The sequence below is a fragment of the Anser brachyrhynchus genome (genome assembly GCF_964034855.1).
Source record: "Anser brachyrhynchus genome assembly, chromosome: 3".
NCBI lineage: Eukaryota > Metazoa > Chordata > Aves > Anseriformes > Anatidae > Anser > Anser brachyrhynchus.
Genome location: NC_137696.1, coordinates 99716854 through 99742756, shown reverse-complemented (window position 1 = coordinate 99742756; position 25903 = coordinate 99716854). Strand labels below are relative to the sequence as shown.

The 25903-nt window shown below is 39.0% G+C and overlaps 1 long non-coding RNA gene across 5 annotated transcripts; it reads left to right on the top strand.

Moving 5' to 3' along the window:
- The first annotated feature begins 165 nt into the window (after positions 1–165).
- On the top strand, positions 166–25219 carry LOC308191926. 5 transcript variants are annotated; one of them, XR_013948391.1, is made up of 9 exons: positions 166–2818; positions 3729–3812; positions 4671–4716; positions 8407–8498; positions 9243–9335; positions 9930–9953; positions 10838–11196; positions 20084–20415; positions 24249–25219. It is a non-coding gene; the product is annotated as an uncharacterized lncRNA (long non-coding RNA). The 5 variants fall into 5 exon arrangements; XR_013948393.1 differs by lacking the exon at positions 24249–25219 and having other exon boundaries at positions 20084–21989; XR_013948394.1 differs by lacking the exon at positions 24249–25219 and having other exon boundaries at positions 8407–8613; positions 20084–21989.
- Positions 25220–25903: the final 684 nt, after the last annotated feature.

The following is a 25903-nucleotide window of genomic DNA, read 5'->3' as shown; positions in this document are numbered from 1 at the left end:
CGTCAGGGCCGCGGGGGCCGCTCAGGGAGGTGCCCGCCCGCTGCTGCCGCCTCCTCCGCCCCCCCGGCGCCCGGCAGGGGCTGGAGACCCTTCGCCGGGGTGTGGGGTCGGGGCTGGAGGTCCTTCACCCGGCTTTGGGGTCGGGGCTGCAGCCCCCTCGCTGGGGTTTGGGGTCGGGGCACGGCCCCGCTGGCCGCCCGCCGCCGAGGCTGGGGCGCGACCGGCAGAGTGGGGAGCCAGGGGGGCCCTGAGGAGAAGGCTGAGGGGGACCCGCGGGGCTCCCCAGTTTCCGTTCCCTCTCTGCTTCGCCTCTGTGCATAAGATGTCCTTGGACATCACCGGCCTCCCTCAGGCTTTCAGAGTTTTGGGTAGTCCTCATGGGAGGCAGCTGGCGCTCCTGTGAGTGGTGCGCTGGGTATCACCCAGAATTTTGGCCAAATGTGTGAGACCTGGGGACTGGGGAATGGCTTGGGTTGGAGGGGACCTTAAAGACCACCTAATTCCACCTCGCTGCCATGGGCAGGGACACCTCCCACCAGACCAAGTTGCTCAAAGGACCATCCAGCCTGGCCTTGAACACTTCCAGGGATGGGGCATCCACAGCTTCTCTGGGCAACCTGTGCCAGTGCCTCACCACCCTCTGAGGGAAGAATTTCTGCCTAACACCTTGTTTGTTTTGGTAGTGGCCGTTTCTTTAATATTTGGTATATTCACCAAGCCCAGTGCCTGTAATTCAGACATGAATTGAGCTTAGTTGGAAATAAAGTGGGGAAACGTGCTAGTAAGCATAAGATAAACTCATTTTGTAACTGACTGTATGTTGAATTCTTGTTTTCAAAACATTATATAAATAAATACAGTATGCTTTAGCAGAATTATTTACCTGATAGTCTTAAGATCTGAAAATGTTCCATTGTTTCAGCTAGATTGCTGAAGTTCCCTGACCTAAAATCCTTTTTTTTGTACTGCAAAGCCCATCGTGTTGACTGCAGAGGCTACTCCCAATGCCCAGTCAGCACCTCCACTTTTCAAGTATTTCCAAATAACACTCAGGTATTACCAGTTTAAAAGCTCCTTGCACAGCTGAGGTCTCTTTATCCCTTCCCGAGGCTACATCTTCGTTCTAGTGAGCTGATGTTGTGTATGCTTGAGTACATACCTTTTGGGTTAGCACATTTTGCAGCTGCACTTCAGAACAGCTAAGTTGTATGCCTTGTACTTTTTTGTGAAATTTATGCTTTTGTTTTGTTCATGCGGGTCCAGGCTGCTAGTCTCAGAGTCTTGTCTGATGCCAGAGCTTTTGTGTGCCAAAAGGCCTTGAATCAGAGAACCCTCCTGTTAAGTCTTCGAGAAATCTGTTGCATGCCTAATACTAAAGTAATATGTGGTACACAGCTATGCCACATTAGGTTAAGACAGCTTCCTACCTTCTACCTTGTATTCCCCTTTACAGACCTCCGAAAGGTCATGTTGCCATACCCTTTCACCAAGGTCACCTCTTCAGACAGTTTTCTCCACGTCCTCCTGTGATTACTGCTTTCCAAGGCAGTTTTTACATGAGCATATAACCCATAAACATTTTTTCCAGATGTATTAATTTGTACTTAGCTACAATGAAATTATTTTGTTTGCAAGGCACATCAGATCAATCTATAACAGAAAAATAATGGCATCCGTTAATAAAGTCATCTGTTTGTTAATAGCAAGGTTTACATGACTGTCACTGCCTGGATTCACAATAAAAATGTTAAATAATCTTTCACTAAGAATCCTTGGGAGTCCCATGAGGGTCTTTAGTTGCTTATATCTCTGTCATTACAACTATGTTTTGAAATCTCTTAGTGAGCCAGTTCAATGCATCTGCTGTGTGCTGTTTTTCCAACAGAATGTATGCATTCCAGCCAATGCACTCCTGAAAAAACAACAGACAGCAACTTGATATAACTTGTTTTCTGTGAAAATGTAACGCAAGCTGTACTTTAAGCATTATATTTTTGTTAATGTGATGAGTATATTTCCACTAATCAACAAGATCAGATCAATTTAGATGTGTTTCATCATTTTTTATGGCATTTTTTGTAATTCTAAACATCCTTTTTTAAAAACTGCAGGTATTAATGCATTGTTATGTAAATATTAAATATGCCCATCAAAACCAAACATGATATATGAGTGGAAGTTAATGAGTGTTGAGATGTCCACAGTGCTGAAAACATTTTTCATGCTAAAGGCAATCGTTTCTATGCTTAGTTACTGGGCTGTAAATAGGTTAAATAAAACAAGTTGCTGAAGGCAGTACAATCAGATGTGCAGCTGAATTATCAGCTGCAGGCAGCGTGTCATATGATGAGAAGGCAAAATTTATAAATACATTGTCTATTTCTATTTCTATTTCTATTTTCTATGTCTATTTCTAATTTCTGTTAACATCAAAGCCTGATAAAAATAAAAATGCTTGATCTGTGTGCTGTATGTGAAGAAGAGAAAAAGTGGAAATAAATGGGGACAACATCAGGATCGAAAAATTAAATGTTAGTTAATTCAGTTATTTGCATTGAACAGTCGTGTAGTTTGAATATTTTCTCTAGCTTACTTAATCTGGAAGTTGATTTGCCTGAAGAAAATGCTGGAAGTGGTTAGAGCTGCGTATATCCAGAGTTTCTGATAGATCACTATTAGCAGTTTGCGCTAATGGACTTGCTTCTCTTTTCAGCTCTTGTTCCTGTAAGCATGTATTCAGGGAATGAAATGTAATGGCTGTCTGAGGAAGAAGGATTTGCCACTAAACAAGAAGGAAATTAAGACATTCCTTAATAGGGTAATAATTCGAAAATATTTCCCAGTAGCATGGAAAATGTTTACTAAACAGTTGACAAACAGAGATATGAAGGCATAGATAGCAAAGGAGGAAGAGGCTGAGTCAGAATTAGCAATAAAGAGCTTGAAATTAAATATTTGTTATGGCATTAACCATATTCCCATGGAAAAGCGGGCTCTGAATACTGCTATCAATCTTTCATAAATGACAGATCTCCAACTAAAAAATTCAATGTCCAGGTAGCAAAAGGAGGAGCACTAGAGGTAGAAATCATATGGGAATAAAAAAACAAACTAAACATCCTTCTAATTAGTATTTACTGCTGAGATATACTGAAGACTCACAGGAAATCAGTGGAGCTGGGTTCCAAGTAACCTAGAAAACTGCTGTCTGTATACATCCATACATAGACAATATAGGTACCTTACAGCACGTATGCAAATGTTGACTGAAATATCTTGTGAAAATGCATTTTTTAGCTTTTGTGTATTTTGTGAAGAAACATTTTGACAGCATTTCTGGGGTGAATTAAGCAAGTAGAACAAAAATGAGAGGAAGGTGATAATGATCCTGGGAAATTAAAAATAGAGTCCGATTAACTAGTCTTTTAACTCTGTGAAATGTCTAATAGAAGTCATTTGAAATATTGGCAGCAATCATTTCTGTGGGGAAATTAGCTTGCTATTCAACAAGATAAAGTCAGAGGGCTAAGAAGGTCAGGGGAAAGCAGACACTTCCATTGCTCTAGTCCTGAGAGCTTGTTATGAAAATAAGTACAGTTAATTAAGAGAAACCTACCCAGAGTCCTGAGCTGTAAAGATTTTTTCTTGTTAGTCACTGTCATTTGTCAGTTCACTTGTGTTATTCAGACTTTCTGTAGTGCTGTATTTTAATCCTCCTGAATTTATAGGAAAATGTTCCTGTGAAGTGTGAGACCTTCCTAGCGACAGACCAACACCAAGGGCTGCAGTCACTGGAACGTAGCAACGTGCGGGTAGGTGAGGCAAACTCACAGGTAATTAAGGGTTTTACAGAGGTGGTAGGATGCTTTTCTTCGTAGAAACTTTGTCATTTGTCAACATTTAGTTGCTTCCAATTTCTTTTTTTTTTTTTTCTGAGTTCTCCTTTGAGTCCCTGAAGGCTCCGTAAGAAATCCTGGATTTGAGAAATGGCTTGTGTGACCTTTTCCCTCTTTTATGGCCTGATCTTGGCAGTCAGGAAGATGTACTTACCAGTGCAATAGCATTTGAAACTTGCATGGAGAAGGTTAGAAAAAAGAAATTACACATGCAGATCCCTGTAGCTAGGCTTGTAATGCTCTTGCCTGGTTGCCAGAGTTTTATTACATGAGAAAATTTTCAAGGACTGGAGTAATTCACAGTTGTCACATTAGCACAAGCAGAAAAATTCAGCTTTGTCTACAAGTCATATGTATGCAAACTTTATTGAAATCAACGTGAAGATAATCACCATCTGAATAAACCTTTGAAATATTTCACTACTGCTATCCAAAACAACCAAGTATTTGGGGAAAAAGTTGCTATGATCTACCACAGTCAGGAAGAGTGTATATATTTACCATATGTTACAAATTTGGCGACATGATATCTCATCTTGTTTCTACTGTGAAATGCCATCTGTTTTGTACTCAAGTTCTATGGAAGAGTGACTGCTGAACTCTGTAACTATGAGATTATGGATATATATTTTTTGAGATTAGTGCAGATCTGAAGGTATTTTATATTATTAGCTTTATTTAGTTGTATAGACGTACAGTTCTTTTAGCAGAACAAAATGGAAGTAAAAATTATTAATTACCCTTAATTATTAATTACCCTTCTAATATTTACAGTTAAAGGAGACCTGTGAGATACTTCTGATGCTGTGACCAGCTACGGGTAGGTTTGTGGGCGGCTGGTATCTAATCAGGTATTCCATCTGTAGTTATGAATTAAACTTCATAATGTTTTGAGATAAAGGTGTCCTATCATCCAGTTTTATAGATGGGAATGTTTTCCAATAGGACACTTTCGGCAGAGACAAAAATACTCTATTTACAATCTTACAGAAACGTGGATTTACTTTTTCCCATGGCTAAGCCAAAGAAATTGCAGTTGTGTAACGGTTTTGGTAATGGGAACTCCAGGAAGTTGTTTGCTGAAGTCTTTCAGGACTGAGTTTAGATTGTTTTTTAGATACTTTTGTATGTATATTTACAAAAATTTAAAAAATATGTTTAAAAATACTGAATTCCACTTAGAGCCCTTTTCTTTTCATAAACACAAAGGAGACTGTTAAATAAAAATGAAGATGCTAAAAAGGACACTCTACAGAGTGAAATGGGATATTTTCCATTAGAGCACTCAGAAAACTCTCAGGCAGAATTTCTGGGACAACTGGTGCAAGGATTATAGGCCAACTTGATATGAAATTTATATAATTTTACTTTAATTCATATTTACTGGCCTAAACTGAATATGTCTGCTGCAAATGAAATGAAACCTTGCATTTGATTAAGTGTACATACAAATGAGTGTCAAGTGTTTTTACTTGAGACCTCCTTGCATCTTTTCAATATACCTCAAGGGGGCTCAGAAGAAAGATGGAGAAATACTTTTTGGCAGAGCCTGTAGTGACAAGACAGGGGGTTAGGGCTTTGAGTTGAAGGAGAATAGATTTAGACTGGAGATAAGGAAGATTTTTTTTATGATAAATGTGGTGAGAAACCGGAACGGGTTGCCTGAAGAAGGTTTAGATGCTTCATCACTGGAAGTATTTAGAAGTCGTGTTGGAAGAGGCTTTGAGCAACCTAATCTAGTAAAATATGTCCCCACTTATGTTGGGGGTGTTGGGCTAGGTGATCTTTAAAGGTCCCTTCCAGCCCAAACCATCCTGTGAGTCTGTGATTCTGCTGCAGACTGGATCTATCCACTACTGAAATAGCCACCAATGGAATCACAGCATAATGTAGTCCTTGTTTTTTCTGTGGATCCATGCAAAAAAGTCAGATTTTTTTTTCAGACTCACACAGCCAAACAATTTGTGTTTATCAGCAATAGAAATAATATGTTTTTCATCAATGACATGTTAGAAGAAAATATATGAATAGAACAAGTGTTATCTTAGTAGGTCCTTTGAACCTCTTTATTTCTACACATTTCTTGAGACATTGACTATCAGGTGAATCTTTTTTTCTCATCTCAACCAAAATTTGTTGTGAATACCTAATTAAGTTCAAATGAAATAAAGGCGAGTAAATAGAAAATTCCATATTAATCTAAACTTTGTTTTTTGAATAATATTGCAATTATATTAGAAAGCATGTCTGAAAAATGCAAATGTTAATTTCATCAGAATTATTACCCATGTGCTCCAAGTTTAGGATTTTTATATATATGTATTTTTATTAAACTAAATTGTTTGGGACTAGAACTACAAATTATAAGAACTGAAAAATACAAAAATGTTTAAAGTCATTAATTGTACTATAAAAATAACATAGCATAACAACTTGTTTTCTGAGATTTTATTTAGTATTTTAACCAAGAATGGCTAAGATTTGCCTATTCTCTGGGCAGGAGTGAGATATTAAAACAAAATTATGTTCAAATATATTATAATAGAAATGGCATGAAATATAAATATACAGTCTTGAGAGTAGTTACGATTCTTTCTATGCCTACATAGTTATTTCAATTGTTTTCAACATACTGTATCTGAAACCTTAAAATGCTATAGGCTTGTTTCAAAGAACTGCTGAAAAGAGCAACAAATATTTTACTTGGTGAAAAAGTTGATTACTACATCCTGGATCCCAGCTGACCTCTCTTTTGTGCCCTTTACGTAACGTGTTTTTTTTTTTCTTGTACATTTGCCATCAAGTAACTGTAGATTTCCGAGGATTTTTTGTGTTTAGGTGGAACTGGCTGTTCTTGGGCAACCTTTGTGATTACACAACATGTTGAGTTTGGAGGGAAATTTATGCATGTTAAAGTTGGTGTATGTGTTTCATTAAAAATGAATTTTCATAAATGAATAATTTGTGTGGGAATGTATTAACTGAGAAAAAAATGTCATTCGGTCAAACCTTCCCTCTCTGACCAAGTAACTTAACGATGCGTGCTGGAGGGGCATGCTGTAGGCATAAAAGATTTGAGTTCAATCAAGCAGAAGAGGAATGTGAACTAGATTTCAGTTTTCCAAATTATAACACTTAGCACCAGGCGAGGAAGTGTAAAGAACTGCCAGAATGCTGCCTCATGCTTTTTGTGAGGTTGGAAGCTCACCAGATGATGACTCCTAGGGCAAATGGTGCATACTGTTCTTGTTTCGCTGACCTTGGACGCAGGCTTTTTTGTCTGCTCCTTTCCCAGCCCATTCTTGGTCGTGGATATTCAAAAGGGGATATTAAGAACTCATGCGGATGTAGTTATGAGATTTAGGTGCAGTTGCAATATGGCCCAGGGATTCCCAGGGCCTGGGCGAGTGCTCAAAAATTAAACCTTTATGTGGAAGACCATCTTCCAAAGAAAGCTTTTTTGAAGCCCGAATAAAAGAAGACACTTTGAAATGGCAATTAGTTTAGGTGTCTGAAACCACCAAAATAGGACCACAGAGGAGAAAATGTTTAGGCACACTTCTTGGACGTCTGTTATTACCTGGGTCGGTCATCTCACTGTGCTGGTTGCTGTAAATCCTGACCTGGGAGGGTTACTTTCTGTCTAACGCTCAACCATTTCGTATGTAAGATTAGGCAGATACTGAAGTCAGTTTTGTGGTAAGTCTGGTTTCAGGAAAATAATCACAGTAATTCATAAAGTAGAATGATGAAGAAAGTTTGTGGTCTGTAAGCAGATTTTAGTGCTTTTGGAAATATCTGTGCAATAAATCACAGTGGAGTTAAAAACAGCCTGAAACGCATGACACCGTAAGTCACTCCTGAGCATCAGATTGAGGACTGACTTCTCCTGTGTTCTCTTTCACATTCATGCATTGATTATTTATACGGTGTGGCTGGTTACAGCTAAGACTGGGTGAGAGGTCTTACCTCGGTGTTCGTTTCAGATGTTCATGCGCATTGCCAGTTTACTACAAATTTCAGGAAAACTCGCAAGTATTTTCACCAAATGCTTGTGGGAGTCAGTTTTATAACTTACATTTCAATGCAAAATATACATTGATAAAATTTATGTCAACTAAAATGTCACTGAAAATGGAAGAAAATTACTGCCTGGCTTTTTACTGAGAGATGCGGTAACCTGGTACAGTGCTGCGGGTTGTCTTACAGGAGTAGGGTTTCTGTGGCACCTGTCAACAAAGGGATTGACTTTCTTTGCAGCTGGCTTTGTGGAAATGAATACTGCTCACGCTTAACTTCCTAGAGACACAATGAGCCTCTGAACTTCTGCTAAATGAATAGACCGTACCCTCAGTGGGAGCTGTAAGGAACGAATGTGTGAAAATCCACCACTGGCTGACATGTCAAAATAATTCCGGCTGATAAAACTATCCCTCCTCTGATACCAGTTGGGTTAGAAAAATATTGTGTTTAGCCAGGCATAACTACGTGGTTATTTTTTTTTTTAAAGAATCACAGAACTGTAGGGGTTGGAAGGGACCTCAAGAGATCATCGGGTCCAACCCCCCTGCCAAAGCAGGTTGCCTAGGGCAGGCTCCTCAGGTGGGCGTCCAGATGGGCCTTGAATATCTCCATGGAAGGAGACTCCACAACCTCCCTGAGCAGCCTGTTCCAGCGCTCCGTCACCCTTACTGTGAAGAAGTTCTTTTGCATGTTGGTGCGGAAATTTCTGTGCTCCATTTTGTGGCCATTACCACCTTGTCCTGTCCCCACAAACCATTGAAAAGAGGTTGGCCAAATCCCTCTGTGTCCCCACACTTCAGGTGTTTGTAAACATTAATAAGATCCCCTCTCAGTCTCTTCTTCTCAAGGCTGAACAGACCCAGGTCTTATTAGACTAATCTTTGTTAGTCTATAGATGAAATTTCTTTGTCTTGGAAGTGTGAAGTTTTGTACGCTAGGGTACCACCAGATTCAAATTCCAAACATACCTCTTAGCACTACGTTGCACTTCTTATCTTGGGGACACATTGCACTTCTTAACTTTTCATATGAGCACAGGAACAGAGCACCCAGATCATATTGTGCACTACTGAGAAATTCACCTTGAAAAATAAATTCTTAGAAAATTGCAAGAACCTGTTCTTGGAGCCCCAGTTGTATTTTTGAGGCCTCAGCACTATACTAACCACCTTCCTTCTGACATGGCATCCATTACATGAGGTGTCTGTCCCATGTGGGTCCAGCGATAAAATAAGGGTTTTGTATTTTTTTCCATCTCTGTTCCACACCCAGATGCTCCTGGAGTGTACTGAAGTTTTGTTTTTATTACTGACTTATTTTTAGGCTGCCCTCCCCCTCGAAAGGCTGATGAAGCTCAGTAAGTGCCAGTATGGGTCTGGCTAGACTGAACAGTTGGGACAACTAATTTACTTACAGGTTTGTCTTTTATAAATTTGCTGCAGTACATTTCAGTAATAAAAGGAAAGATATATTAAACTCCTTAAACAAAATCTTTTTAAAAATCAGTAAAATGTTCTTGAGGAAAAGACTTAAATAGACAACCTTAACAATGTTATACTGAATATCTCTGCCCCCCTGAAAGAAGAATAAAAGCAGAATGTACTAGCCAAATGGCAATGACAAAGAGCCCAATATATCTCATTATATGATTTTTTAAAAGGTGACTGGGAGAGTAGGGAGTGCATTTTTATGGTAGAGTGGCAGCAGAAAATGAAAAAATGGCTCTATTCAATGTTCTCACTAGCTTAATTAAGAGAGGTATGACGAAGCATTTCATCTGTCTGGCTTTTACAGCCAATGGCAATAGTAAGTCTTTTAAAAAGAGAATAAAGGAAATACTGCACCTCTGTGTTCTGTGGGGAGAGGCTGTGGCATAAAGAGGATTGATAATACTGGAATTTCAGGTGCAGAAAACTGAAAAGATTATTTTTGCTGGCTACTTTAGACTTAGAACTTTGTTGTTTTATCCTGCAATCACACTAATTTTGTGCTGCTTGTTTTCATTCCTAGGTTACTGATACTTGACAACTTCAGGTAAACATCAAACCTCCTTGGTAGCGTTCTTGTGTTTGCAGAGTGCCAGCCACAATGGGGCTGTATTTTTGCTCATCATTTGGACACTACCCACTAAACACAATCAGTAACAGTACACTAGAAATAGTTTAAAGAAGTTAGGGTAGGTTGTGGCATGTCTGTAAAGAAATAAATCAATAAGTTGCTTTTATATGATAGATTAAAATGGTGTTATTCTGCAAGAAGTAGGATTAGGAAGACAGTGTCAGTAAGCTTAATTTGGATGGAAAGGTTCAAGTCAACTGGGAAAGTTTGTTTTCAGTGTCAAAAGACAGAAGGAAAATATGGAATGTTAAAATAATAATAATAATAATAATATATATATATATTTTACATTGACTCTTGCTTCTGGCAATAAAATCCCAATTTCAACAAACTTACCAATTTGATTAAGTTATTCTTAAACTGGTTTTGATTACTTATGATGCAGGAAGTGTATTATGAAAAACTTATAAATTGCTGAAAAGTATTAAGAGCTGAAAAGTAGCAAAGAGCATTTTAAACTACCAGTTTGATGCAATAACAATTTATTGAAATGGTTCATTCCTTAAAATGGCTTGTAATGGTTCTCATTTGATGTTAAATCACTGGAATTTCTGGGTTGAGATAATCTGATCTGCCTTTTGCAAAGAGTAAGCACTCATATGGCCAGTTTTCAAATGGGAAAGTGAACAGAGGGAACTCATATATATTGCTTATCATGATTATCTTGTTCTTCTTTCTGTGTGGAGATAACAGTCTGATCCAGCCAGCCACACTGTGTGATCTTGCCTTTAAAATATTTAATACTGTCATTTATGTGGACATCCTTGCTTTGTGGACTGGTCCTTTCCTTTTTTCTTTAGATATTAGAAGTCTTGGATCACTTCAAACACTGCGATCATATATCAATCTGTCAAGATTTTGATTTTTAACTTTTTTTTTCCATTCCATCTGTTATTTTCACTTTGAATTTGAGTAATTGTGTTCATATGTGAAAAAAATGATAGCACAGATACTTGTGTAAAAGAAGTTTTGACAACACTGAGTACTACACATCAGAAAGGACTGGTACTGGGCACAGCCTTCATTAGTGCTAAACTGCAGCAGGGCTAAAAGATGGCTAAAGGAATCTGTTCAGGAAGCTCCACCAACGCCACAAGCCAGAAATTTGGGAGCTGAAAGCACTCATTACACACAGTAAATAAAGGAGGCACAAATACAGGTATCGTATGTCTGTGGGAGTGATTTTGGGCTTCCTATGTGAGAGGCTGGAGCAAATCCCCTTGACTGTTACTACAAAACCTCCATTCCTTGAGGGGATTGCGTAAAATGGAAGACGTGCACAAAATGCAGTCTGGTTTCTTTGCAGCTGATCGACTTGACTGCTTCCCATGTAGGGGACAGAGGATCTGCAAAGGAGTTTTCTGGCCTTGGCAGCATCTGCTAACCGAAGATTTAGAAAAAAAGGTGGCAAAAGGAGAACAGCTTCTCTTCTGTGGTTTCACTGTAGTTGGTTGTGAAAAGGAGACAAAGCAGAGCTAGCGAAGTTGTGCTGGAGCATCCGGAAGGGCTGAAGGAGTTTTTCAGTTATGCTCACTTTGTTAAAGAAAGGGAGCAGGGAACGTGCATGTTTAAAGGAAATGGGAGAATGGTAAATTAAGAGTTAATAGAGGGTGCTGTGGGACTGGAAGAAAACAATAACAGCTCCCTGTAAGGACATGTGTTATATTTTGTTGTGATTTATGGCTAAGTGATGCATTTATTTAGTCTGGATAAATAAGGAAGAGATAAAGGATGCCCTTCACATTTTTTCACCAACTTTCTTTATATCTTAATAAAATCATTCCCCAAGACAGCCCTCTCCTGACCAGTCTTCTGGTCAAAAAAAAAAAGAAAAGTATTATTTTATGCAGGTTGTCTTGCAAATTCTTTAGTTCAGAGGGAAACTGATGGGGCAGTTAAGTTAAATCCTGATAATTTACAAAGACCACATCCCATTTTAAAGACAGTCAGAATAAGCCAACATGAAACAGCTTGTTTTCTTGAAGTCCCAGCACTCATCCTGACAACTCCAAGGTCTCATTCTTTTTCCTTTTTTCGGCTTGACTTTCGTTGTCTTCATGGTATGTGACTTCTCTGTACATAGGCACCTTAAATGTTTAGATATGATGATACATATGATCATCTCCCAGTGATATCTCCCCCCCTGTAAAGTTCAGCATTTGACCGCCCTCACCTGTGGACTTGTGCTCTGGGTTTTTGGTGATGTTGCCTACTGAAATTCAGCTCCCTGTCCACCTCCAGAAAAGAATCTGAACTATGTTGAGCTGAGCAGTCACACAAAAGACACATTCACCAAATTCAGTGAAACTTCATCCAGTTTTAATCATAACACTGCAAAAGACAAACACCTGTTCTTTTTATTTGGTTTTGAGTAGAAATATTAAGCTCGAGTCCTACATCTCTAAAATACTATGTGATTCATCTCGTGATAATGTAAGTATGAAAAATACATTGGAGATCTTTGGGTCTCTGAGATCTCTCTCTGCAGTAACCACTGAGGCAGCCCAATCAAATAGCTTAAATTAGACACAATCTTTAGATAGCTAAATTAGGTGAGTGAAAGTAGTTAACAACAGTATTATGTTTCAGAAATCTTCATTTTTATTACTGCAAAATATGATCTCATGAAATATTATCCATCTGACTGCTTTGTCCAGTGTAACTGAACAAAAATGCTTGTAAAAACAACCTAGACAAAGTTGTGGGCTATCTGCTCAATAAACTGCACATACATGGTGCAGCTAATGACCTGTGGTGAATCTGCTAAAAATGCCAAGGGTTGAATCACTGCAGTATGAGTACATCTGGTGGTAGGAATTGGCTGATTTTGCAGAGGTTGAAAAATAGTATTATAAAAACAACATGTTGAAAAAGATTTGCTTCAAAGTGGAATCTGCAGCACAGACTCAGAAATGTGCAGTCAGTCTCAATTTATACAACGTCCAATGTTTTATGCAACACGTAATCCATGGATTGGATTGTTCAAAGAATTATTGAGATTAAGAGTCCATTAGATTTCAGGAACAAGTGTACATTAATTCTTCAATTCTTAAGGTCCTTAATTTGATTTTTTGTTTTGTTTTGTTTTGTTTTGGGGGGGTGGGGCATAGATAGCCATGCCTGATATTCTACAAGCAGGATATGCACAATTTACAAGTACCAAGCAAGTGCCTATTGACTCACACAAAAAATAGCTTGTATTTAATGGCCTCTTTGGTTAAGGATTAATAAACTCACTGCTCCACATACGGCACTGAGTGTCTTTGCTCCCCAGCCAGGCAATGGTCACGAGGGGAAGGGCAGGCTGCCACCAGCCTGCCACCAGCCCCAACACTCAAAACTGGTCACTTGACCCTGTAATTTCTGACTGGGCTGATGAGCCTCCTTCTCTTTTATTAACTAAGGATTTTACAGCTTTCCATGCCGGTGTTTTTGCTCTTGAGCTACTTACGGTCCTGTCTCAACAGTTCTAGCTCTGCCTGGAATTTTTATTCTTCTTGCCTCTGTACAGACTCATAGCTGCTTTTTCAGCAGCCTGAGCAAAGGTTGTTACGTGGTGTCTGAGCTGGCCCCTGACCCCTTGGCACACAGAATGCTAAAACCCTGCTAGTGGGGGAAGCTTGCAGAAGGGCTACAGAAAGAAAAAGAGGGGGTCCGCTAAACAGAATGCATATTATTAAGGGCAGAGTGAATTTGGAAAGGCTGTGAGATGCCAACTTTCAGGGCGTATGCCAGCTAAATGGCAAAGTTAGGAAGAAACTGTTGTTATAGGTCAGGTCGTCCATGGCTGCTTACCTTGTGGATTCTGTGGAAATTTCCTCTGCAGCATCTGGTACTGATCACCGTCAGAAACGCTGTTGTAAATAGATGCTTGGGCTGCTCCTGTATTTGCAGCTCCTGCATTTTCTATGGATGTACTACGTACGCATGCAAAACATACTATCTTCCATATTGTCCTGATGTTAGTGAGTAGAAAGAAAAATCAGTTGATTGCTTTTGCTTACTGATAATTCATCAGGCAAAGCATCAGTGCTAGCATATAGCATGGTAAGTTTGGTGCAGAATATTCCTGAGAGTTGTAGAAAGTGACTGGAAATGAGACATCGGTTGTTACTGATCTTTTTCACCAAATAGTTCAGCGTTTCATTTGTCAACGTTACAGATGGAAAACAAGCCAGTTCTGCTTCATTTTTAGCAGTGTATCTGTCTGTTCACATTTTCACATCACGTTTTTTATAACCGATGTCCTTGGTGATGGTTGCTATGAAAGGATATTGTCACTTTAATCCAGTGTCCCTCTTACAGGGCTAGCGCACAGCGGCCCTCTTGTTTTAGATTTAGATTTTCTGCTTTGAAAGCTTTAGATGTCCTTAAGTACCAAGCCTCTTTGCCTAGGTTATTAGTCACCTTGACATTGGTAGCAGTTAATTGTTATCTTTCCCATTTCTTATGTTGACTTTCCCTTTAGAGCTTGTCTCTTGCATTTGAAAAGTAGACGTAAATGATTTTTCTCCTAAGTCATCATGTAGCTCAAACTTTTTTTTTTGAAAGACATGTCGAGAGGACACGTATTTGTCACTCAGAAAAAGAGTTCAATCACTAAGTGTTTCCCTTTATGTGCGAATTTGTGGTAACTAAAGCTAATGCTACCTTCAAGGTAGAGTAATTACGGTGATGCAGAAATTACGCCCACGAGAAGACTGCTCAGGGTCACCCTGCATGACAGCGATCATCTGATGATCTTCTGTTAACTGAGAACTGCCCTGTAAGTCTAGCCTGATCCCCTTGAAATTTATAAAGGGACTCTCATGAGAGTTGCATTGTGCTGCTCTTATTAATTCTTTACTGTGCTTAAGGGCTCTGGATGGTAAAGACTCTTGATTCTGGATTTTTGTGGATGTGAACTGATGATCTCTTTTTTCCATCACTTTTGTGGCTATGTTGGTTTGGTATCTATGCATCTTTAAACCACTTAGCCCTTCCCTTTCCCAATGTCTTTTCCCCAGTAACTTTGGAAACCACTGGCCTAATTAAACCAAATAATATAGATGGGTAAACTTCTCAAAGGCGGCAGCATTCAACATGTTGTCTGAAAATTGGCAACTCAGTAGAAGTAAGACAGTAGAAGACAGTAGAAGAAAGATAATGATTAGATATTAAGAACAGTCAGATAATTAGATAATAACACTTAGATAATAACACTTAGATCATTAAGAACACTTAGATAATGATCTCACCAGGGGCGAGACAGCAGAAAGCTCTGTCACATTTGATCACCACTGCACAGCTGATCAGCCTTCAGGTGATGCTCAGCACATGTACTACTTTTTTTTTTTTTTCTGGAAGGAAGAAAAGAAAGACCTGGGAAAAAAAGAATGGGGAAAGTGTGAGGTTATTGTGTGTGAAATGGAGCCCTGGGCAGAGGGTTGTAGGCACACTGGGGACAAAAAAGACAATGACCCATATGAAGCCAAGTTGTGAGTCCTTCTTATCACAGACTAAGTGATTTATTTCTGATGCCACACAGAGCTCAGGAATTACTCCAGGTCCTAGATGCTTTAAGGAGGAAGGGAAGGGAAGGGAAGGGAAGGGAAGGGAAGGGAAGGGAAGGGAAGGGAAGGGAAGGGAAGGGAAGGGAAGGGAAGGGAAGGGAAGGGAAGGGAAGGGAAGGGAAGGGAAGGGAAGGGAAGGGAAGGGAAGGGAAGGGAAGGGAAGGGAAGGGAAGGGAAGGGAAGGGAAGGGAAGGGAAGGGAAGGGAAGGGAAGGGAAGGGAAGGGAAGGATCCTTAACCATGTTTTTAAAACTTTCACGGATTATTAAAAAGAAATGGAAAGATGTAAATGATTCACAATTAATATTTTTTTTTCTTTCAGTCTTGACGATAAAATCAGGTACAATATATCCACTGTATCACTCTAAGGTTCTTGCTGTGATCTGTGAGAAATGTTTCCTTTAGAAGCAACTGTTTCTATCTGTATGGTGAAAGAGATTAAAAGATTTGTAAGAACTTAGTTTTATAAAATTTGGTTCAAATTCAATATTTAATTTGACAACATTCTCTAAAGACATTTAAATGATTTCTTTCCTTAACATACTGTGTCGTTCAAAGGTTAGAACTTCAGTTGTTGGCATGCCGATGCAGCAAGCCTCATAATTCAACCTGCTAGTTAAAATAATGCCAGCTGGGAACTGATGCTGTGCTTCTTAAGCTCCTACCACTGTAAACGAGCGCGGTAAGAAGTAACACTACTTTCCCTCCCAGGGTCAGGATGTAGGTGTTTCTATACTATTAGTCACAGAACTTATTACATATCCAACTACCATTGCTGCATTTTAAGATGTTGATGCCATGGCATCCTTCAGACGTGCTGGTGTGTAGAATGATTTGCTTCTCCGAGAGCATGGCTCCTGCAATCCACTGCAGTATCAATAACAGTGAGAAGGAAGAAAGACAATTTGCTGCCTTTGTACCAGTGTTCTTAGCCAAAAATGTAGCCAGCATACATAAAGCCTATCCTTTTTTTCAAAAAGCCAGTTTCAGATAGTTGAGCAGATCTGAGTAACAGCTCCAGTCAGGCTTGTGCAGCAAGCACAGCTGGACTCCAGACACTGACTCATTCTCCAATTACCACTACCCAGCTTTTTTTTCCAACAGGCTCTATTCTGCCAATAAATCTTCCAGCTTCCCATAACGTACTGTCAGGCTGAGGTCATGTCAATGTAGACATAAAAACTAAATATATGTCCACACCCGTAAAGAGGAAAACAAGGCAAGAAACTTGGAACTAACTAGCACTAATAAAAGAAAAAGAAAACCAACAAAAACAACTGGAAAGCATACAGACAATTTTAGAACTTCTTTGTACAGACCACAGTGAAATATTCTGCAACTTTCTTTAGCAGGCCACCCTCTGCAACTCTTTTGTATTTCTGTTGCATTTAGCTAAGATACTCTTAGTTAAAAGCAAAAAGACAACAAAATTGGACTTTGTAAGTTGTTACACCCAAACTATAAGGGAAAAGGACTAAATTTTGCTGTGTGGTAAATCTAACAGAGTAAACAGTGGTCTTTGCCAGCCCCAGTTTCACTGTAATATGTAAATAAATAAACATTGACCTGAAGGACTGTTTGCAAAATCTTGCTGCAAATTTCAGGTAGGTAATATGTTCCATGTTCTTGTGGCCACGGTGTGTGGGCTTTACTAAGTTTTAGCACAACCAGATCTCTCTTTTACTTCCAGTATACTCCAGAAAACTTGAATTTGAGTTTAACTGAAACATTGTAAGATCAACTTTTTTCTAAAACAGATATCTTATCCCAACTTTAGCTTAGTTTCATCCATACAGTGGATGAAATTCTGTGGCCTCTCTTACGCAGGCAGTTTAAATCAGGTTCCTTTTGGCTCTAAAACCTGGTAAAATAAAAGAAAAACAATGCAGAAAAAGTATATCGTAGAGCATATTTTATTTTTTTGTAATTGTGGGACCAGTCTATTTTGTAGGCTACCAGTAAGCTTCTTACAGTCAACCCATTATCGATTGGTAGACCACAATTAAAAATAGCAAATTGCCACTGATGAAAAATGATTTCCAGTCATAGAAGCAGTACAGAAATTGCGCTGTTGAATTTCCAGAGCTATCTCATTTGCTGAGGAGTTTTCATACAGGTATCCAGAGATTCTAGCCAACTGACTTGTTAGTCCTATGCAGCATGGGAAAGATAAGATCCTGAAGTAAATGTGGTCGCAAAATGGCTAGCAGAGTCCTAACAGCAAAACCAAATTGATATTAAAATTTGGTTGGTTTTGCAGAATCTCTGCCAGGCAGTTTTTCGGTCTTTTTTGAAGTTCAAAAATGTCTCACGGAATGAGTTTCTGACATTTGCTTTGGCTGCTAACGAAAACTCATGTATATTCAGGCTATTACACTTGAACTTTGAAGAGTCTGTCATAGCAACCTTAAAAAAAAAAGTGAATGAGTCCGACTTTATCTTATTGTGGGTGACAGAAACCTTATAACTGAAAGCAGGTATTTTTCTACCTGGCCAGGAGGAAAATGCTCAATAAAAATCACAGAAGGAAAACACTGTGAAGAATGGTAAATGAAATGGGAAGTCATGGTAAGGGTAAATTAAGGGTTTTAGGGGTAAATTTCATTAAGGGTAAATGAAAGGGCAAGTCTTTTCCCTCTGAAGCCAATAATCTGTAGGAACAGATGTATTTGTAATCATCTAAAATGTCAGAGATGCAGAATAAGCAGGTCAGTAAATATGACATGGGTGAAAAGTAGTGTGGAAAGTAATGGGGCTGGCTGTGTAGGATACAAGAGAGGGGAAGAAGTGAACTGTGGTGGCATTAGCAGGACATTAGCTGTCTGTAGCCCCGGGTTACTGCTCTTACTCTTATGATTGAATTACTGCTACCTACAAGTGAGGGATGCCCACATATCTGGAGCTGGGGAATCTCTGCAGGTGGTAACGCAATCAATGCCTATGGAGGAGACAGAACAGGGGGAGGATATAGTAGTGGGAAAGGGAAAATGAGCATCAGTAAGTGGTTCCTTGGACCCAGAAACTGTCCAAGTGGACTAGAAATGTCGTAGGTGAACTGGGAAAGCAGACGAGGAGACTGAGGAGGTGGGGATGGCAGCCTACGCAGCGTATTTCTGAGGACTGCTGGGGCTTTTTCAGACTACCTGCTGTGTACTGCTCTGCTACAGCTTCTGCTTTCTCAGCTCCCCGTGTACAATTTGCAGGCTGTTGTAGACATACAAAGCAGAAATGAGAAGTTCCCAGACGTGTAAATAAATTCATGCTCTTGGCTCTGTTCCCTGAGAGCATCACCTGCTCCCTCCTGCAGGGGAGTGAGTTGGGTTCAGCCGAGCTGGATAAGGAGGCGTACCACAGAGGGTGCTGCCTGCTCACTGCTTGCCACCAAAGGGCTGCTGGAGGCTCTGCCACTACCATGAAACTGTATTTTCTTGCAGAAAATACTCTGTTCACCTCTCTGCAAGAGGTCCTTGAGTGATGATACTGTGAAATTTTAAACCCTAAGCATGATTTACCGTCACGGAAAAGCACATTTAAAATTGCTTGATTTTTTCCATTGTCTTTCTAATCACATCAACCAACTAGACATTTTAATCAACAACAAATGTATTTTTTCATTTATTACTCTTCTGGTGTATTTACTTTGTTCTACTATCACTGCCACTCTATATAGTTTTGTTCTATGTAGTTTCTTGTACTAGCCTCACTTCTCTAATGTGTAAACAACTTCAAGTGATTCATCCAATATTATGAATTTGTTCCACGTGCTTGGTTCTTTCTCTCCTACTCTTACCAGAGACAGAACTGTATGTGAAGTTGTAGCTTTGTTGCTACATGCTATTGTTTTATTTTTAAAAAAGTATTTCTATTTATTTAAAAAATGTATATATTTAAAATACAGGAAGGCAAAGAAATTTTGTGCATGACGGAATGTATGGAAAACAGCCTCCCCAAACTCCTATCTTCCTCTACCTTTTTAGAAAGATGCTTTAATCCTGAGGAACAGAAATATCAACCTTAAACTTGGAATTTAAGTGATCCTTTGAGCATAGAAGTTTGTTTGTCCTCAAGAGTAAGGGAAAGACTTTGCATTCAAATAGAGACCTTGCACAGGGAACAGAGAAAAGACAGATTTTCTTTAAAAAAATAATAAAATATCAAATAAATCTGTTGGAATATAATAAGCACTTCAAACTAGGCACACAAACTAATTCACTTTGAGAGTTCTTTGTATGATGTGACCCCTCAGCTGTGGAATTTGTAGAAAAAAAGTCCTCTGTTGCTTTGAGACTTCCACTCTTTAGGATTGTTGAAAAAGATCTTTGAAATGGTAGGTGATTGTAGGCTGCGACAGCTGTAACACATGGGATTTTTCTGCTATTCTAAAATAGGACTTGGCTGGCTCTCTGAAATGGAAAATTCAGTATTTTTGTTGTGCAACTGACCAATTTTCTGCAGTTAAACTATGCTAATTTTGTTTTATTTCCCTGTCCTCTAGAATCTGCCTATAGATGCCTGTTGCTTGGTAGCTTTCCTTGCAAGGTGAAGGCTGCAGTGTGTGCACCCTGTGCTATGCAGTTGAGGGAGGAAGGAAACAAGAATATTCAGGCTGCCAGAGAACAAACGGCAAGGACAAAGAGCAAAGAGAAATACTAGCAGTGATTTTACCCATGATGACTGTCATTACAACCATTGTACCTGCCTGCCGGAGCTTTGCTTTGTGCTGCTTTCAAAGTCTACTTTTGCCTAAGTTTGGACTAGAAGACCTTGGAAGAACACTGGCATGGAGTGTCAGTTTATCATGGAGATCATCGTATTCATCATAAATTGGTGAGGTGCTCAATGCCTGCACAGGTACTCAACACTCGATATGTAATTACGTATCTGCCATCATTTGTGCCCATGTTTAACAGTATACATTTATTTTATTGAAAAGGCAAAACTACATGCACCAAAGCATGTGATACCATTCAGATATCCATGTAAGCAGCGGGCTCATAAAAAATAAGTATAATAAATATATATAAAAAGAACACATTTACTTTTGAAAGTATTTGGGACACTGTGTTCTATTTTTTTTTTTTTGGTGAATGCATTAATACCACCTAAAATATAAGAGTAAGGTATACCAAGTGGATCCATTTAGATTCACTATGGTGTTACTGGATTTGTTATAAAAATGTTAGGTCTGCAACCTCGTCTAATAACTTTGTTGTTGTGAAAGTTCTGTGTAGTCAATTGTGTAACTAATATACTTGGTTTCTTACTTCCAAGTGCAAACGTAGTAATCTCCTCTACCCCATATGTCTATATTGCAGGCAGATTTACTGGTTATTTAAAAGCTGCTTATTATTATTATTTTTTCTGCAAAAGTACCACGTAGTTTTCCAAACAATAATGGGTGTATAAGATCTCTACATATTCATGTAGGTGGTCTGAAGAAAGATTACCAAGATGCTGGTGGCAATAGTTATTCTAGTTCTGCAGTCTGAAACTAAATCAACAGCTTTATCAGCAAGGCTGAATTTTAAGGAGAGCTACACTAGGAACTGATGTCAACAGCGGGAGGATGGGCTTTGAGGCTTAAGTTCTGAGGCTATACTTTCCTTCCAGTGAAACCAACGCAGTTTTAGAGAAGACTTAATGGGAAGAGGGGTCTTTATTTGAACTTTTCACTGTTGCTTTTTAATAAACTAGTTCGTGTGGCCTCTTTAACACAGTTTCTGCTTCTACCCTCAGTCAAAGGCGATGCTATAACAAAATGAAAGTAATAGAAAGACAAAATACTAAGGAATAAGACAAAGTAATCCAAGTATTTAGTTTCCAGTAGGAAGGCGGCTAAAGAATTAGATAGTATGTTAATAGTCTTGATTTTGTATGTCTTACTTAAGCAGCTTCCAATTAATTTGGAGTTTTGCTTGCATAAGGAATGTGGGATTTACCTCTAACTCCTTATGTTGGTGTTAATTCATAACAGGGAACAGGACCTGGTATTACATACAAGGGACACTCTTTTCCCCTGACTTGCAAAGATGTTTAAGTTTTCACTTCCATGCACCATCTGCATTTGAAAACAAAACAAAACAGAAAAACAAACAAACAATCTTGAGGTAAACAAATGGAAAATAAATCAGCTCTGCAGGCACCTAAATTTACACAAACTGGATGTCCTTTTGGAGGCCAGCAGGATACCTGCCTCTTTCCAATAATCCCATAGGAAACTATTCCTTTTGAAAGAAGAGCTTAAAAGATAGGTGCAGGTTTAGTGGCTAGATTGGGCACACTGGATAATCCCAAGCACTTGTTTTTGGGGTTTCCACTTGTAACAGTGGAAGTGCTCTGGGTAACCCTAACACAGCTGCCAATTACTTTTAGGTTGGAATCTTACAGACTGTTTTACACAACGGCTGGGTATTTGAAACCTCAGTGTGTGTCAGTACTGAATAGGACATTTTTTCATCATCAAGTCATAGGCTAAACATGGGAAATCTGCCTGGCCAAGTCTGTATTATTCAGTATCCCTAAATAAACACTGAAAAGGCTGAAGAAAATCCTCATGCTGTGGTGGGTTTCCTTTAATGCAGACAGAATCATATTTTTAAACTTTCTGATAATAAGAGATACTCCTTATAAAAAATATTTTAAACCTTCTTTGCATTACTCTGAATCTGATAATTAATTCTTTATGTGGTTCAAAAATAGATAAAAATCCTAGATACATAGATTTGATGAGGTTTTATGCAGTTTCATTTTACTTTGCATAGCAATATTTTGGGGGTTAATGAAGATTTTCAGTTACCTACAGATCACTTGATAAGAAAGGATGCTATTCTTTACCGCTATGCAGGTACGAAATGGATTAATCTCAAAAGAGTATAAGAAATGCAGCAAATATGTAACAAATTTTCTTCTTGTAAATTAATTTAGTGGTAATAATTTCCAAGAAAAGAGAACATCAGTATCTATACATGTAGACAGACTGATAAACTGGTTTAGGTGTTTCAGAAGCTCACAATTTAAATATGGTAAAGATAGACATTACAATAGGAAAACAAAAGAAGGGTTCCTTGTGCAGCAGAATATACTCAGCCTACAGATTGATTCTACTTTTTAAGCCCTGATGCTCAATTTTTCAAATCTTCCTGTCTCTTTGTTTAGAAACAATCATTCAGTGGCTGAGCTGAAGCTATGTTTATGCTGATCAGCCAGGATGTTTGTGTTAACTGCTTGGTTGCTGCTGCTCTGCACACAAAACTGGCTGAGTTCTGCTTTTCTTTCCCATGGTAGAAATTCCAGTCTCTCCTTTTTTTTTCCAGGCTCTAATTTCTCAAATCTATGAGAACTTGTTAATATAGACTCACAGACTCACAGAATGGTTTGAGTTGGAAAGGACCTTAAAGACCATCTTGTTCCACCCCTCTGCCACGGGCAGGGACACCTCCCTCCAGACCAGGTTGCTCAAAGCCCCATCCAGCGTGGCCTTGAACACCTCCAGGGATGGGGCATCCACGGCTCCTCTGTCTAACACTGGTCAAATACTCAAAAATTATTAGTGCAAAAAAAAAAAAAAAAAGGTCAGAAAACTCCAGAGCCTCAGAATGTCAGGCAAAAATTTTTAGAGCACCTGGAACATCTTCTAACAGAGTATTAAGTGTGGCATCCTTTCAGAGAAGTCTAGCACAGGGACAGAGCAGATCCTTCCTTGATATGTAGCCTGAGAAATGATGGATGCTCAGGGACTGAAAATAAGATATAAAATGGAAAAAGGAAGTAGTGAGCATGTTCATTATGGCATCCTAAACGTACTGAAGAAGATGCATGCAGTGAGAGGCAGACCTGTCGAGATAAATTAAAGATGACTGTGAAGTTGTATCTCTTGTGTACTAGAGATTTGTGCAGGGAGGTTGAGAACTAAATCCAGTATCCAAAAGCACAAGTGGAGCCAGAGTGACTTAGGACATCACAAGGGATGTAACCTCGCTATTTAAATAAATTAACATCGAGAGACAGAGAATGTATTCCAAAATAGCCCCCTGAACCTCTCTTCAGTGCATGAGTCATGCTTTACTCACTGTGGAGCCTGAAGGAATTTAAAGGCTAGCACAGAACATTTACCTTGCTATTTATAGTAAATACAGAGGTATCCGTGCATCACAGTCAGAAAAAAGTATAACCTGGCTGGAAAATATTTAATGAGCTAATATAAAGCATGGAGCAGAGAAAGCTACTGCAAAACAGTCATCCAAAGAGAAGGTGGATGCAATGACACAAATACACTACAACAGAAGTGTAAACCAGTCAAGACTTCTGGGAAAGCCAGGTCAGTAAAGGAACTGAGTTAAGCCATGGAGAAATCTAAAAACTGTGTAAATTAAAGTTTTAAAAAATATTCAAGTAGGTTTTTTTAAGAAATTGAAACATCAAGAAAACAAGCTATGAATATATATAAAGACTACGTTATATGAGGATTCAATCAGACTGGTGATGCAAGCAGTAAATAAGATTATGGATAAATTAACAGTAAGAGCTGGGAGCAGAGAAGGGACATTTTGTGCTGATCCCTGCTATCTGCCGAGGTCCAAGCACCCTAGACTTGAAGGATGAATGGGGCAGTTTGAAGGAGAGACAAGATGCTGGCATCACCCTGTTTACTTTCTTTTTAGGAGCTGTAGGTATGCAAGTAGAAAAGAACTGGGCTCCAAAAGATTTGCACTGGACACTGCTGGTTAGCATAACAACAGTGGGAGTAGAAAATGCGCAATCATACATATCTAATGCAAAATAAGTTATTTTTTTAATTTTTTATTTTTTAATTAGGTAGCACAACAGTAGGAGTTTGGGGTATGTAGATGGGACTGTGTTTGGATGGGGTGATGGGGACAGTTTGACAGCTGGCCATATGGATATTGTTGCAAAACATTTGTGAGGTGGGTTGTTGGGAACATCAATGATTCTGTAATAAAATATCTTCTAAACAAGACCCTACTGGTCATGTTGCTGTGGAAATGATGAAAATATAAATGAAAAAAAGTAAGCAAAACACTATCGTGAGAACTATCACCATCTACAGATTTTGATAAATAAGTCAGTAAGAAAGTTTGGGTTATGACATTGAATTGTGGTTTGGGAACTTTGCCCCAAGATGATCTCTTTTCACTTCGTCTGTTTTCTTTTCCCAAGAATAGTATTTTTGTGTGAAAGGGCTGGCAACCCCCTCATAAGGTTTTTATACTGTAAGATTTGAGTCTAGTAACATAGTTGTTAATTTTGCTTCTAAATCATATGATTTTTTTTGCAGTTATGTCTGTGTAAACAGTTAATTTAATTTTTTAAAAAGAAACAGATTAGGTCTTCACCTAATTGCAGACAATTTGAGTATCAGTACTCAGCATTAGATGGAAAAAAACAAGCAGAGCAACAAAGAAAGATAGAAAGTGGCAGGCACTGACATAGCTGCTGACTCGTGAAAAATCAGCAGGATGCGGTTCAACAGAAGAAATGGTGATAGCCAACAAACTGCATGGCATGGGTTCTAAATGTGTGGTACCACTGCTTACGTGCCAAACCCTAAAACATTACTTTAAATAAAAATTAAAAACATTGCTGGTTTCTGCAGAGGGCCCCTCGGCATTGTCAAACTTCTCCCCCTCCTGTCCAGGTCATGTACAGCACTCAAACCAAATGTGCAGGCTCTTACCTTTCTCCTTTACCTGCCCTGGGCCATGCACTGCCAGTCTGAATAAGATCTCTTGGGTATTAAATGACTCTTGGGAATCAAACATCACACTGCCAAAAGCAAAACTTCTGCCCCCGTGCAACGAAGATGGATTTTGGCAGGTTCACTCCTACTCCAGAGAAACTTTTGTGGCACCCACCTGGAAAAGCGAAAGAAATCATGCAGATATGAGCACTGGCTATTTGAGGAAAGATAAAAAAGATGCTTTGGGTTACGTATATATATAATATTGTTAGTATTTTTATTTATTTATTTATTTATTTGTTTGTTTATTCATTTTTCCCCTGGAAAACTACAGAGCAGACCTAAAGAGCGAAGGTTATTTTATCTGTTCAAACTATTCAAATGGTCCCTGCCAGAGGTTTGGCCTGGACCAAACGGCACACTTCACAGTCTGAGAAGTAGCATGGGCACAGGACTATTCTCAGTAGGCAATTTGGATGGCGCTGCCTTGTTTCAAAGATTAACTGGAGCGGGTTATCCCATATCGGGTGAACTCAACACCATCTTTAATTGGCTAATATAGAGACAGTCTACATTTTCAGGCTTGCTTCTAGGGGGCCCGCTTGTTAAAGTTGCTAT